This window comes from Lissotriton vulgaris, chromosome 8 (genome assembly GCF_964263255.1).
Source record: "Lissotriton vulgaris chromosome 8, aLisVul1.2, whole genome shotgun sequence".
NCBI lineage: Eukaryota > Metazoa > Chordata > Amphibia > Caudata > Salamandridae > Lissotriton > Lissotriton vulgaris.
The window spans coordinates 973,863,373-973,879,090 of record NC_141696.1 but is presented as its reverse complement, the minus strand read 5'-3'; positions in this window follow the sequence as shown (position 1 = coordinate 973,879,090).

Genomic DNA, 15,718 nt, shown 5'->3' with positions numbered 1-15,718 from the left:
TCTGCTCACCTCAAATATCTGTTTTTCCAGCAGAGTTTTAAGCATAGGATTAGCACAGTGCCATCACTGCCGAGCTGAAAAATGGCAAAAGGCTTTTCCCTCTCCAGAAACAGTATTACAGCTGTGGTTTGGTAAAATACCACCCAAGACAACATGAAATGAAAAAAGCAACCCCTGACACGTGTTTCACTCTAGTTAGAGCTCATCAGAGAGGTACAGCTTTGTTCAGACACAAGGGAGCACACAGTATACGTGTTGCACAGCGTCTGCCTGCCTGACACAGGAAATAATGTATGCAAAGTGGGCCTTCCCATGCAAAACCCAAAGTAACCTTAGCGCAGTGGGATTTGCTAACATATCACTGCATCACGCAATATCATGCAGTGCTACGCAATGATGGAAATGCATCAGAACGCTATGCATGGTCAATGCAGGCACATACAACAACTCAAAGCCATCAGTGTAAAAAGATCTCAAACACAAAACTCCCTGGCAAGCTCATCTATGACCTGCTAAAGGTGTACAGAGAAAAATTTGTCCCTATGGCCACGTACGGATGTGATGTGTGGGGATACAAGGATGTGAGAGACATCCAGGGGGTAGAAAACAAATTTATGCGTAGGCTTCTCGCTGTCCCCCCCTGCACTCCAGCCTTCACGTTGCATGAAGAGCTTAGCTTGGGATACATCTCTGATCCTATTGCTTTTGCGCTCTTACTGCGATGGATAAGAATCAGGTCCTGCCCAGCCACCACTTTAAACCTACTTGTTGTAGCAGATTGCACTACACTTGAGAGGGCTCTGTCTATCCCCTGGTTAATGTATATTATGGAGCAAATGAGGTGGCTAGGTTGCCCTGACCTGTATATTAACCTCAGACTTTTAGGGCCAGAAGATATCAGGAATATCAAACATTTGTTTGTGGCCGGGCAGCAGGGGATAAGGGAGGATAAGGAATTAGCTAAGCCCATGGTGAGAAACTATATCACACTGAGTTTGAGCCCACAGGTAGGTAGGGTCAGGAAACGGCTAAATAGACCTGGGCTGCGATGGGGGAAGAGGGAGGAGATTTCCTTGCACCTCAAAGGGCCTGGTCTGCCTCTTACAATGCCGTCTCCACCCCATGCTGGGAAATCACACCAGAGAAGGAAGAACTGGTTCTGGCTGGGCACACACACCCTTTGCCTAGAGGATCAAAGGATTTTTGGATACAAATACTGGGCTCAGACCCCTGAACTTTAGAACTCTTTTCGATCAAGAAGACTGCCAAGAAGAACAGCTGGAGAAGCTGTGAGGAGGAACTACCACTTTGCAGTGTGCTTTGCTTTGCTGGCCTACAGTGGCTGCTTCTGTCTTGGGCAGTAAAAGGACTGGACTGAACTTTCTGCAATCTACTTTTGTGAGTTTCTCCAAGGGCTTGAGGTAGAGATTGCCCCCTGTTCAAGAGGTCTTGGGAGCAGTAAAGACTTCAAACTCTTCTGCCCTCAGCACTGGGAACTGTGTGTTTTGTGCTGCAACAGAAGAGAAGCAACTCGACGTCGACGACGACGCTGCCGACTCTGTGTCCTGACGGCACCGCAGAGGGCACTGTCGCAACGCCACACCGCGACCCTGGTCTCACTGACGATGCCTGCTGATGCTGCCACCGAGCTGTGGCTCGCACCCCGACGTGTGGGCATCGCACTCCAGACTGGCTCACTTTACGACGAAGCCTTGGTATCCCCGAAGACGCCGCTCCACGCCAAAATCGATGCAGCTGCTTGCACAGTGGTTCAAGGGCACCGCTCGTAAAGTTACACGATGTAGAGCCCTCATCCCGAACCGCAGACTTGGCCTACTGACGTCGGCACCATCGACTCCAGTTCATCAGCCGACAACAGCGCTTCAGCAAAGACGACGACGCTGCTTGCACCGTGACCTGCTAGCACCAAGATGAGCACCACCTTCATCTCGCACGGCGACCCTGATCTCAACGACAACGCCATCTGACGCCGCCACTGAGCCGCTGCTGGCACCGCAACCTGAGGGCACCGCACGCCAAATCACTGTATTTCGCACCACAGCTCCCGACGCCTGCAGACGCCAGTGCGCCTGACTTCAACAGAGAGGAGATCGACCTTCAATGCGTGTGACTTCGAGGGCACCGACGACTCCTGCACCGACCTCCGGAATCGACGCTGTTTTTTCCGAAACTCCACGAGAGGTCGCCGGTGCCCTGCATTTCTAAAAGGTACTGTTTGCGGGTCTTCCTGACACCGTAGCTGGCCCGCAACGCCGCGGTCAGCCAGAACTGTTTGGATTTGTTTGCTCACGATGCCGCGATCGCCCCGGACGAAGCTATCAACATCAAGGCACTGTTTTTAAAGCGTATTTTGATAACTGCAGATTTTAGGTACTGTATTGTGGATTTCTAGCGTTTTTGGTCTTGTATATAAAAATTGGGTATTTTTCTAAACTGGTGTGTTGTCCTTTTGTACTGCTTACGCTGTATTACTGTTGGTTATGTGCAAATGCTTTACACACTGCCTCTAAGATAAGTCTGACTGCTCGTTTCAAGCTACTTAGGGGGTGAGCAGGGGTTATTAGTCGATTCAAAGGTGTAATTTTATCAAGTGAATCGTAAATATGGATATTTTACACTTTTGGGAAAAAATAGCATGCTTTGTACTGGTATATTAATCACAATTGTGATAAAGGAAAAGGAGCATTCTCATAACGCTCCAGGCAATATAGATATAAACTAATCGGAGCGTTATGAGAATGCTCTTTTTCCTTTATCACAATTGTGATTAATATACCAGTACAAAGCATGCTATTTTTTCCCAAAAGTGTAAAATATCCATATTTATGATTCACTTGATTAAATTACACCTTTGAATCGACTAATATAGACAAATATTTGTCGGCCTATTCCCTATGGCGATTATCCGTTAAAACTTGGAAAACGTTATTAACAGCGCAGTCCCCTTTCTATCTCCAAACATCACAACACGAGCAAAATAAAAGAAAGCTGGAAACTGTTCTCCGCGTCCAGGGGCAGAGCCAGCACCAGACGCGGAGAATTTCCGAGTGCGGTGAGATTATTGGCTACCAACGTCGGAACGAGGCGTTTTGGGAAAAGTACGGTAAAGTAAAAACCTGTTTTGTGTATTCCTTCGTTTCAGCTTAGGACCAGAGAGTCCTGCGCTCCTGTTGAAACGTGGTAATTATCCGTTTAAGGTAATTATACTCACCTTTTGAAATCCTGAACCTTAACATCATATATAATGAAGCCCAAAATCAGGAGTCATCACTATGTTTTACGAGCGAGGAAGCCATGAGATTTAACCATTGTTCCCAGGCGCTGGGAAGCCTTCAGCATAACTTCGGGCGCCATCTTCAATTGGGAAGGCTGGCCCGATAGCTCTGCGCCCCTCCCGCCCTCCCAGGGTATTTAAGGGCGTTTCCCTTCATTCCCCCAAGGTAGTGTTTGATGTTTTCCCTCTGAGGCGGAAGCCGGAGGTATTCTATGCTCTCTTGCCCTTTGTGTGGAATTGTAACGATTGATTTGATAATCGCTTTTAAAATCTGTACCATATTTTAACTTGTGCTAATTTAATACATCCGCCCCCCCACCTCAAGGCGAGACTAATTCGCCGAGGCTCTTGCACTCTGTCCTCCCTCAGCGCCGCTGTTCCCAGGCGCTGGGAAGCCTTCAGCATAACTTAGGGCGCCATCTTCAATTGGGAAGGCTGGCCGGATAGCTCTGTGCCCCTCCCACCCTCCTCCCGCCCCGCCCCAACAATGTATATAAACAATAGATCCGCCCGACTGTGCAGCAGGCGGGCGCAGCGGGCGCGCCGGCGGCGCGCCAAAGGCAAGCCCGTCTGTGCCCGTCCGCGCCTGGCCCGGGCCCAGGGCCACCCCCCCTGGTTCACATCCTCTGCCCCCACGTATTCACTACTCCGCCGCCCAGCTCCTGCATTTACGCCCACCGACTTGTCAGACGTGTCTCATATCCAACCCGAACTCTATGCTCACAAGCCCAATTACGTATTGTCCAGGTTGTTACGCTACGATACCTTCTACCCACAAACCACCTCCTGGTGGCAAGCATTACCCTACGAAAACCTACACCATCGCGCTCACGAACGTTCGCTCGCTTGGCAAACACAGCCAAGACATCCATGAGCTGATCCATGATCATAAAATAGATCTTCTGTTCATGACAGAAACATGGATGGGTCAGGCGTCCGACCCAGATCTAGTTATTGCCGTTCCTGCTGGGTTCACCACACACAGATTGGATAGGCAAATAAAGAAAAAAGGCGGTGGCATTGCCATCATTGCCCGTGATACCTTCGCAGTAAGGTCCAAAATGATTACACAAACCTCCTGTGAAGCCTTAGAATTTGCGATCAAACTGTCCCCTTCTCATACCTTCAAAGGGATTCTCCTCTATCGACCTCCTGGGCCCAGGAACGATTTCATTGCTGATCTTAGGTCCTTTTTGGAAGCATCTGCGCTTGACAATTCCCTCACTTCTCTAGGTGATTTTAATTTTCACTTTGACACCCTAGATAATCCTGATACTGCCACTCTCTTAGCCGACATGTCCACTTTCGGTCTTCTACCCTTGGTACATTCCCCCACGCATGAAGGAGGTCACACGTTAGATGGCATTTTCACCAATGCCTTGGGCTTCCAAGTCACTCAAATACTTCCCTTAACCTGGTCTGATCACCATCTTATCCTGGCATCTCTGCCAGCGCAGGATTCCCTGGCTGACAAATCTAACCCCAATCCCTGCCAAACTTATTTGGCATGGGATGACATAGACGAAATCAGGCTGGAAACCCTGCTTAAGGACACCTCCCCCACACTATCTTCCGACCCTAACGCCGCTACCTCCCAATTCTACAACTGGGTGAGCTCTGCGGCCACAGACTTGGTTCAAGTCAAACAACGGTCTCGCAATAGATCAACCCCGTCGGCCCCATGGTATTCTGAGGAATTACGCACACAAAAGCAACAGTGCAGGAACAGAGAGAGACATTGGCGGAAAGATTACACAGTCGAAGCCAAATCTTTGTACAAAGAATCAGTGGCAAAATGCAAAAACCTAATTTTTGACGCTAAGAAAAAGTATTACTGTGATAAAATAGAAACTGCAAAAAACTCGAATAAATCTCTATACGAGACCACTAAACAATTAGCTGGTCTCTCTGTTGATCTAACACCTCCCCCGTCCCAAGCCCTTTGTGATGCTCTGTCCAAATTTTTCTTTAGCAAAGTTGATGATATTTATCGGATTTTTGCCAACAACGCCACTCCTTCCCAAAGGCCTTCAACTTACCATCAGGGTCCCATCTTTCCGCAGTTCAGAGAGGTCACTTGTTCACCGGTACAGAACATCGTATCGTCCATCAAATCGGGCTCGGCCCTAGACCCATGTCCCCTGAAGGTCCTACGTCCGATTATGGAGGCAGTTCTTCCCGCCATGACTGCTATTTGTAACTCCATGTTCTGTACAGGCATTTACCCAGAGACATTAAAAAAAAAACGTATAAAACCGCTCCTCAAAAAACCCACCCTCGACAAGGAAGAACTTAAAAGTTACCGCCCTATTGCCAGTCTCCCACTACTAGCGAAAATAGTAGAAAAAATCATGAACTCCCAACTCTCTTCCTTTATCGAGGAAAACAAACTCCTGGATAAATCTCAGTTTGGCTTCCGCCAATTCCATGGAACTGAGACCGCCTTGGTCAAAGCGGCGGATGATATAAGATCCATCCGGGATGCGGGAGGAACAGCTGTTCTGATCCTGTTGGATCTATCGGCGGCCTTCGACACGGTCGACCATGCCACCTTGGTCGACCGTGTCGAGAGCGTAGGCATCCGAGGCAATGCTAAGAAGCTCCTTGCCTCCTTCCTGGCAAACAGGACCCAGGTCGTCACTGTCGGACCTTTTGAATCCTCCCTCCTGTCACTGCCATGTGGAGTTCCTCAAGGCTCATCCCTAAGTCCGACACTATTCAACATTTATGTGTCGGACCTTGCCAAAGTCATCAGGGCACACGGGATGAGCCTCACTTCCTACGCAGATGACACTCAACTGGTCCTCGCCGTCAAGAATGACGGGTTTAAAATAGCCAACAATTTCAATCAGGGCATGTTGGCAATTGGGAGCTGGATGGCTCATAATTGCCTGAAATTAAACTCCGATAAATCGGAAGTTGTAATTTTTGGCAACTTATCCCCGGAGTGGTCCCCCCTTTGGTGGCCTTCATCCATGGGCCAGCCCCCAGACCCGGTCAACAAGGTGAGGAACTTGGGAGTCATGTTCGACAATCATCTGAACTTCTTACCACACGCAAACCAGATTTCCTCCTCAGCCTTCCACAAACTAAGGCTTATCAAGAAAATTCTGCCTTTCCTACCCGAGAATGCCGGCAAAACATTGGTGAGCTCCCTGGTCTTGTCTACCCTAGACTATTGTAACGCCTTGTTTCTAGGTGCCCAGGAGAGAGTGCTACTGAAAATGCAGGCTATTCAGAATGCAGCCGCCAGGCTCCTAGGGCGCATTCCCAAATACCAACCGGTGTCACCCACTATAAGACAGCTTCACTGGCTTCCGGTGAGAATGAGGATCAAGTTCAAGTCTCTGTGCTTGGTATATAAGGCTCTACATAATGCTGGACCCGCGTTCTTCACCCAAAATCTCATCCCCTACTGCCCATCCAGAACACTGCGCTCATCCAGCTCATATGAACTGGTGGTCCCCCGAACCAAATCTGTCACATGGGGTGACAGAAGATTTCTTGTAGCCGCACCGAAATTGTGGAACACATTGCCACACTCAATCAAAACCAGCACCTCCCTTTGGTCTTTCCGCAAGCAACTTAAGACCTGGCTTTTTAATCAATGAACCTCAGCCCCCCTTGTTGGTTAAACACTGCAGTAACTTCAGCGCCGAGATGCCCAAGGGCCTTCGTTCGCGCTTTACAAATGTTGTTATAAATAAATAAATAAATAAATAAATAAATTGAATTACCGTGATTAAGAAAAAAACCAGAATATGAGGATAGAAGATAAACCCCACCTCCTCATTTGATAAGTATTAACTAACAATGTATCGAGTCACCTTAAATGTTACCTCCGTCCTAGCTAAACATGATTGTCTTCATGAGGACAGTTTTCACGAATCCTTATCTTATGCAATAACTATGCATTTTTACCACTGTATACCTCAATCAGAGAGTTATTGATAAGTGCTATATCTGTACCCCCATGCATTTTTTTGTTTCTTTTATTACAGGTGCATCATACCTACTTAGAAATTGAGTGGTAACAAAAAAAAAACCATATACCGCACAAATTGTGAGAAAATATTTTAATCATTGTGTGTTTGTCCTGACGAATGCCCCTTAGACCCGGCTGGGCAATATGGGACAGAAACATGTTGACCTTGTTTAAATTGATATAAAGAGATCCAGTAACACGATCTTTCATTATACCCCTTGTTTTTCAATCACAACAATTCACCTTTGGCAATTAAAGTTTACACCGGGTGAAAGTTTGTTTTATGTGAACACAACCTTCCCCTTTTGGGGGTGCATATATATCTCTGGACACTACTACGCTACACCAGAGATTGCCTCAGGCTTGAGGCTGGCATACAGCACGAACTTGGAACACCCAATGATAATGCCATAACGCATATGTGGGGCGGAAAAACAATATAAACCGCGTAGTAAACATAGCGTTTATGAGGGTGATCCAGTAAATCTATTTTGTAACGTAGTTACAAGTGTCCATTTTCTTATGATTATATACACTACCAAAAGGAACCATGGTGCAGCAACTAAAGCTACTCTAAAAAATAAACGTACAAAGGGATATAAACTTGGACTTACACTGCTGAGGTACATGAAGAAGCAACTGAGGAGCTTTAACATCCTCACAGGAGAAGTTGCAAAACTGACAACTCTTATGATTAAGAACAATTGATTGCTGCAGGAGTGCCTATGAGTCTATCTATGGACTCTCCCCCTTTTTCCCTCCTTCATATTACCCCTATTGTTGTCTTTAGCATTTCATTGTAGATAGGAAGGGTTAGTATATAAGAACTGGTCCTTGCTCAGATAGCACCCTGGGTGGTTAGAAATTTGGCTTCCCCGCTGCTGCTGGTGAATAAAGTGAGGAAACAGAAAGGCCATTTTGTGTTTACAGGTCAGTCACAGGGTGATTACATTAAAACATTGACTGACATCTGAGCACAAACACCTTTCCTGAATTAGCCTAATTCATTCACAACTTAGCTCCATCACGCTGGTGCCAAGCTACTGGTATGGTGGTTAGGGTTGTTGTTGCATGGCAGCAGGGGGTAAGAGAGGAAGGAAAGGGGAAATGGGGTGTAAAATCGTACCTGCAGTGAGTAACAACAATAGATTACTAGCTGTTTAATTGAAATATTAGAGCTAAATGAGGAGTGCATTGCTTCCTGCAGGACCACAATGCAGACACCTCCGTTCACCCCTCTGAATATTGGCGCCTTGGGTCTGGGCCCTGCTTGCGCATGTCAAAAGCCAACCCTAATGTAAATAGATGTAGTTTAGGTCTAGTACAAGTCAGTTAGTTTCAGTTAGGCTGTTTTGTATGAAGTTTTATATAGATTAGGTATTTTGTGTGAAGGATGTTAAGTGTGTAGATGAAAAAAAGAAAAAAAAAATGAAAAACCAAATAAAAGTAATACATTTAAATGTAATAAAGGTTTATTTAGGATATATGTGTGTCAACTTTAGTATGTGTATTTATTCTGTATGTTGATGTATTTTAAGGGGTGTGCAGGGGTGATATTTATTATCTTTTGTGTTTGCCCTAGATAAGTAGTTAGTAAATTAAGATTAGATAGATTGCATTTTATATTAAGATAGATAGGGTGTATTAGTTAGTAGCAGTTAGGTTATATTTAGTGCTGTGTGTTATAAATATACAGTTTTCTTATTTTTTGAGTGCTTCATATGTTTATGTTGAAAATTACCCCTTAAGCATACAATTTGATGCTAAGGTAAGTTATTTTTTTAAACATACAACATGTAATTTAACCAGTGATTTGTCTAGTGTCTCGTCAACTAAATACACATACTATTATGTTGCACTCATGTAAATATTAAGAAGACTGTTAGAGATCACATCCACGATACTTAGGTTACTCAGCTGCCTTGTGCGAGTGGTAGAGTAAATAAAGGTACATTAAAAGGTTAGACAGTTAGAATTATTTAAATGTAGTGGCAATGTTACATTATCACATAGCTAGTGGTAAAACCATCTTTCATTTTTGGTATTTGTGAATGGTTTCACTATACTGAGTTTATCTATGGTAGTCCAGTATAGCTCCATCCCTGTTCTGTCTCATTTGGTATAAATATGTACATGCTATGATGTGTGTTGTACAATACTATACATGTATCAACTGAGATAAGAGTAAATCATGAAATTCGGGATCTGTTCTGCCACATTGTGAATGTATTGACACATTGTGAGCTAAATTGCAGTACACTATTACACTACAGTCTTAAAAAAGTTTACCCTTTGGGATATAATCATACCATATAGCTAAATACTGGAATCAAAAACAATTACCACACCACACAATCACACAATGGCCCAACAATCCAAAAGGTACACAAGTTTATTTATCGATGTTTCATAAAAATGTGTTAAAAACAAGTTTGAGCTAGTAGCTCTCAATAAAAATCACAAATTCACAATCTACAGTATTCTCCTTGATGTTATCACAAATGCTATCTATTCAGAACTATTCTTCATATAAGAGTGCAATAGACACAACTCATTGTAAAAAACAAAATATACAACAAATTTATACAAAAACATACATATCAGTGCAATTCATTATACAACAATAAAATGACCAAGAAGCAACGCGTTTCGGTGGGTTAAAATTCCTACCACCTTCTTCAGGCTGAATAATAACAATTTTAAAAAAGTCCCCACACTTTGAGTCTATTAAAAAGGAGGAAGAGAAGATGTACTTGTAAGCTTATACTTCAATTTGTAATACAGTCTTCACAACATTGTTAACTATAAATCATACAGTACATAGCAATAAACATATACATGTGGGATTGTTGGCCATGAACTCACTCCCTCTTCATCACACCTAGGGGCAAGAATCACTGTTAACCTAAGGTTTTCCAAAACAAGTGACTTTGTGTCTCACAGGGGCAATCCACTAGCACCCCAGATTTTAGGAACCTCACACATATTCTTGCATAACACATAATTTTTGGCATTCTAATCTTGAACTGTTGCTGGGGCCAACCACCTCCACAGTTTTTTAAGCAAACTCGGGAATATTTCTCAATGGTGGTCCTATATATAGGAGACTCACTGAATTTCTCATACCCTTTTTACACAGATAAATAACCCCTGTGCCTCTTTACTTTTGCACAGTGTATTCTGATATTGAACAGTTGCTGGGGCCAACCACCTCCACATTGTTTTCAAGCAAACTCAGGACAATTTATCATTGGTGGTCCTATATATAGGAGGCTCACTGAATTTCTCATACACTTTTTGCACAGATGAATAACCCCTGTGCCTTTCTAATTATCCACAATAGAGTCATATCTCTCATTGTTATGATCCACAATAGATCTGGATTCATACACCCACCTTCTTTTCATTGGTAAATATCAATACTTGGGGCAATGTTAGAATAACAATGAACTTCTCAAACTCCTGGGATAAAATGTCTCTAAAAGCGAGAAAAAGAGGCGGTCAAGAGTGTTCTACCTGTCCAGTGTGACACACTATCACATTCTATCCGTGAAAAAACCTACCTATAAATTTCACTATTCTTCCTGAGATGTATTATCACCCTCCAATGGATGTATGTCAATACCTCCGGGTGAGAAGAAATTGTCTAAAGCATTCAACTTCTATAAAAAAAAACAACAACACCACAGTATTTTTAGATTGTTATTGTGCTCATTCTTATGGGTTTAATATTCTCACTCTGCAATGTGTAGTAAATACCTGATAAGATAAGTAGAAGCTGCCCAAGGCTGTAATCGTGATCTTCGGCAATGTAAAGTAGCCTTAAGTTCTGATGGGCTCATTCAAAGAATTCCTTCAAAGATATGCCGTTGAAAGAACACATTATTCATATTATTAGTCTATTAGGTGGCAAACACAGACTAATTTCTATGTTCTTAATCCACAGGTTATTGAATGAAGAATAGGAAGTCTACACTAATAACACAATTCCTAATACTTACACTTGTTTACATTTTTTCCATTGATATTTGTATGATCATTCATGATTTTGGAACCAAGTAGAAGTAAGGCTTACACCTGAGATATGTGTAGAATCTTGAATCATGTGCCTGAATAATCAGTAACATATTAGTGTGCAGTGTTTCCATTTTGGTATAGCATCTCATTCAGAAGTAACAGTTTACATAAATTATTATAGACACACACACTATGGTCATGTTAGATAAAAGAATTGTTTTATAAATGCTGCTGTTGCACACATTTTTCCATGGAGAAAACTAATCAATAAATATTAGTGTTAGAGGAGAAAAACCAAAAAACATGTCTATAATAAAATAGTGCAATATTATTATATATTGAGAAACATAACCTAAGAGTGCACTACAGAGCAATGCCATTAGCTAAAAAGGATTCTTTATGACAAGAACAACACAACAAGATCAACTATGTGTCACCAATAGAGGCCTGCAGTTGTTTGCAAAGAAGGTAGCATGATGTCAAACACATGGCAATTTGTTTTGTGGTCAGACCAGGCCCAATAATGTTCATCCGGAGATTCTAGATTTAAAACTTGGGAACTGCACATCTTCCTTCTCTAATGATTATCAAATGATTCTTCAGCTTCTTTTCTTGCTGTTGGGTTGGTATAGGAGACTGAGAAGTGGTGTTAGATGGCTCTGATGCATATACAGCAGAAGGGTGAAGATGTATGGCCCAATTTCTCAAGAAATTTAGTGAATTCACAAAGGCTGCATGGTATTCCGTGGCAATGGCTGGTTCTGCAATACAGCAGCAACATTGCTAAGGGCACTAGTTATTGCCATGAAGGAGTCCATCTTGGTGTCCAATCAATTGCCTAATGCTTACAGTCCTTGTTCCAAAGACTGGTTAAAGGAACTGATGGCTCGTAACTTGTTGATGACATCAATGGTGTTACTTGTTGAAGGCTGTTCCGGTTCACCCTACACCATTATAACACCAGCTAAGCCTGCTAAGGAGGCATTAGTTCAATGGAGCCAAGAATGGGTGCCTATTACTGCCCCTGCCAACCACTTAATGGGGCTGAAACACCTCTGAACTTGTCAGGGACTGTCCAGTACTATTTTTATCCTGAATGGAAAAGCACCGCTATATAAGTTGGTCTCCTCCGGTTACAGGAGACTATTCAAATTTTCAATTGTCCTCATATATAGACGCTGAGTCGTGATGTACAAATTGCAATATTCATTTAATGATCCACTTAAAGACAAAACATCAGCCAACGCGTTTCGTTCTGAAACCAGAACTTCTTCAGGGCGCAAACAGTATGTCGAGGCGTATCGATTTCCAATTTCAATATTTAATAGTATCGGTTGAGTAAATTTTCTATTTCCTTCGCTTCCAATTTTAGAGCAAATCGGGGAACAGAGATTCTTAATTTCCCCACGGATTTTGTTTTATATTTTTATGGAGGCTCAACCTTAGGTAGAGGTAGTTCGTCCTACACGGTAGATATATTCCGCCTCATATTCATTCAATGAGTCCTAAAATATCCTTATGGTAGTTGCCTGGTATGTTGATCCCGATATGTCAACCTCGGCGTCCTGCTATCCTAACACGCCGTCATCTCCACTACCTTTTTACCCAAGGTTTGGGTAATGCTCTTGGGACAGGGAGCATTTGGAAAGTGCACGCTGGACTGTGTAAACAAAATAATTTGGTGATACTTGGATTGGTGCTTTATCCTTTGTTTGAGTGGTCCACTGTCAAAACTGTGGTGGTATAACTGTCCAGTACTATGTCTAGAACACAGTCAGGAACTTGAGCAAGGACCGGGGACTGGGTAGAAAACGTACCGTGCACAGAAAGAGTAGTTCAGTGCTGCCCAGGATCACACAAGGAGTCAGAGGAGAAAAAGGGAACCAAAGGGGAAGCCTGCACAAGATGGCCAAGACTCAGAAAAGAAGTGCACTCACAAGGCAATTTAGCATTCAGACTAACAACATCCAGGATGGACATGCAAGACATATCCATTAACAATAAAGGGAATGTGGGGTAAAGTACTCAGGAGCTCCACATGGTAAGACTGAAGCTCAGTAAGTTTCTCACCCAAAACTGCTGTTACAGATACTGACTGCAAATACCCACATATAGGAGATGCATGCAAAGGAAGTGTCTGTGGAGCTTATACCTATGGTGATGTTATAAATGTAACTCAAAGACAATACTCACAGTGAACAAGAAACACCACCTAGGTAGTCAGCTGTGCCCATGGATCCTGGACATCAAACAGGAACACGCAAGGCAGTAAGAGCAAGGGGGTAGAACTAAACACAAGCACAATAGACAAAGAGTTAGGAAGAAGGAGTGCTTAAAAGGAAAGGAAGGAAACACAGGGCACACTTGGCAGAAAGCAGGTAACAAGCATACAAGGCTACAGAAGCAAGACAGCAGAATAGAAAGAAAGAAAACTAGGAACTGTAACCAAGGAAATGGGAAGAGGGGCAGGGACTGGAAAAGGATATACAGAAGGGGAGGCTACAAGGGTATAGTAGAATAGTGCAGGTTAAGGAATCAAGACAACAAAGTAGCATAGCAGGCAGTGCTGGGGCAGGAACAAGAATTGAGCTAAGGCTCAGGAGTCAAAGTAGCACTGCAGCCAGTGCTAGTTCAGGAACAGGGAATTACTAAAGCTTCAGGAGTCAAGGTAGCACTGCAGGCCGTGCTAGTTCTGGAACAGGGAATTACTAAAGCTTCAGGAGTCAAGGTAGCACTGCAGGCAGTGCCAGTTCAGGAACAAGAAATAGCTGAAGCCCATGAAAAGGAACAAGAATAACAATAGCTCAGGAACTCAGGAAACAAGGTAGCACTGCAGGTGGTGCTAATTCAAGTACAAGGAATAGCTATAGGTCAGGAACTCAGGAAAAAAGTTAGCACTGCAGGTAGAGCTAATTCAGGTACAAGGAATAGCTATAGCCCAGGTACTCAGGAAACAAGGTAGCACTGCAGGCAGTGCTAATACAGGCACAATTAATAGCTATAGCTCAGGAATCAAGGAACAAGGAATAACTATAGCTCAGGAATCAAGAAATATCAAAAGCACTGGGAACAAGGATCGGTCTCACCGGTATACAGCTACAATGACCAACACTGGGCTGAAGGAAGCTGGGGCTTAAAAGAGCTCACTGTACTCATGTGCATCAGGAGTGAGCAGGCTAACAGCAGCCAGCCACAGGTGAGATGAATTCCTCATCCATCCTTGGCCTGCAGGGGTGGAGACAAAGCAGTGAGCATGGGGATTGTAGGTAATGGAGTTTCCAGCATGAGTAGACTGGCTTCCACAAAACCCGGCATGGATTGGGAATGGTTGTCAATTCCTAAATGATTTCCAAATGCCTGGAAGTCAGGATATGCAAACAGGGGAGTGTCTGGAAGCATATTAGAATACTGGAAATCCCCACAATTCGCACAGGGAGTGAATAGTGACAGAACTCCTTTAAGAGTGTCTGCTAAAGTCTCCATCTCCAGCATGATTTATTCAACCATATGCTGCTGGACCCTACCACACTCTGTTGTAACATGACATGGGGGTCACCAAAATCCTTGCTGGCAATATGGCAAACAGGGGTTTGATAAAAAGTCTGGGTTCGTTTACTTGGAGACCAAAAACGTATCCTTCCTTTGCCAAGATTGGAGGAGAAGTGTCAATAGTATCCAGGAGTTTGTTGAAGGTGTCTTCATTCATGGGTGACAGAGTGGAGTTGAGGACAGGTTGCTCATAATCAATAGGCCGTTGTACTGGAGAGGTAGTTCTTTCCTCTGGAAAAGAAGTGGGATTTGTTAGCATTCTTCAGATGCTGTATTTTATGTAGATAATCATGCATTTATTATGATAGCCATTTCTTACTCTTCCTCCTAAATAGGAATATTAAAAACAGATATACCAACATGTCAACATGGCCATATTGTAGTGTAGGCAAAAGTCACCAGTGAGCGTATGTGGGATAATTTCACACCCTCGTTTTGAACTAAAGCATTGTTGATATGGAAGTGCAACAATGTAGCATGGAGACAAACACATATTAGGTATGCGCACACCTCAGTACATAGGTTGAAGATAAGGGAAAATCAACATTCTAATATAAAATGCCTAGAGATCAGTTTAACTACAAACTGAGTTTCACTTCACAGTTGTCCTCTTTGCAAACTCTAGAATGAGATAAAGGCAATTAATAAGAGATATCTACTATATGCATGTTCGCCACATGTTGGCAAAACATTACATCATTTTAGTTTCCTACTTATTTTGGATCTTCACTTTTGTATGCCATTGAGTAGTACTCACAAATCAAGAGACAACTTTCTAAATCAACATTATTGCTGAGAAATATAATAAGAGTGTTACCATCCACATATATCTCTGAACTTAACACACACAGAAGCCCCAGTTCTACAAGATA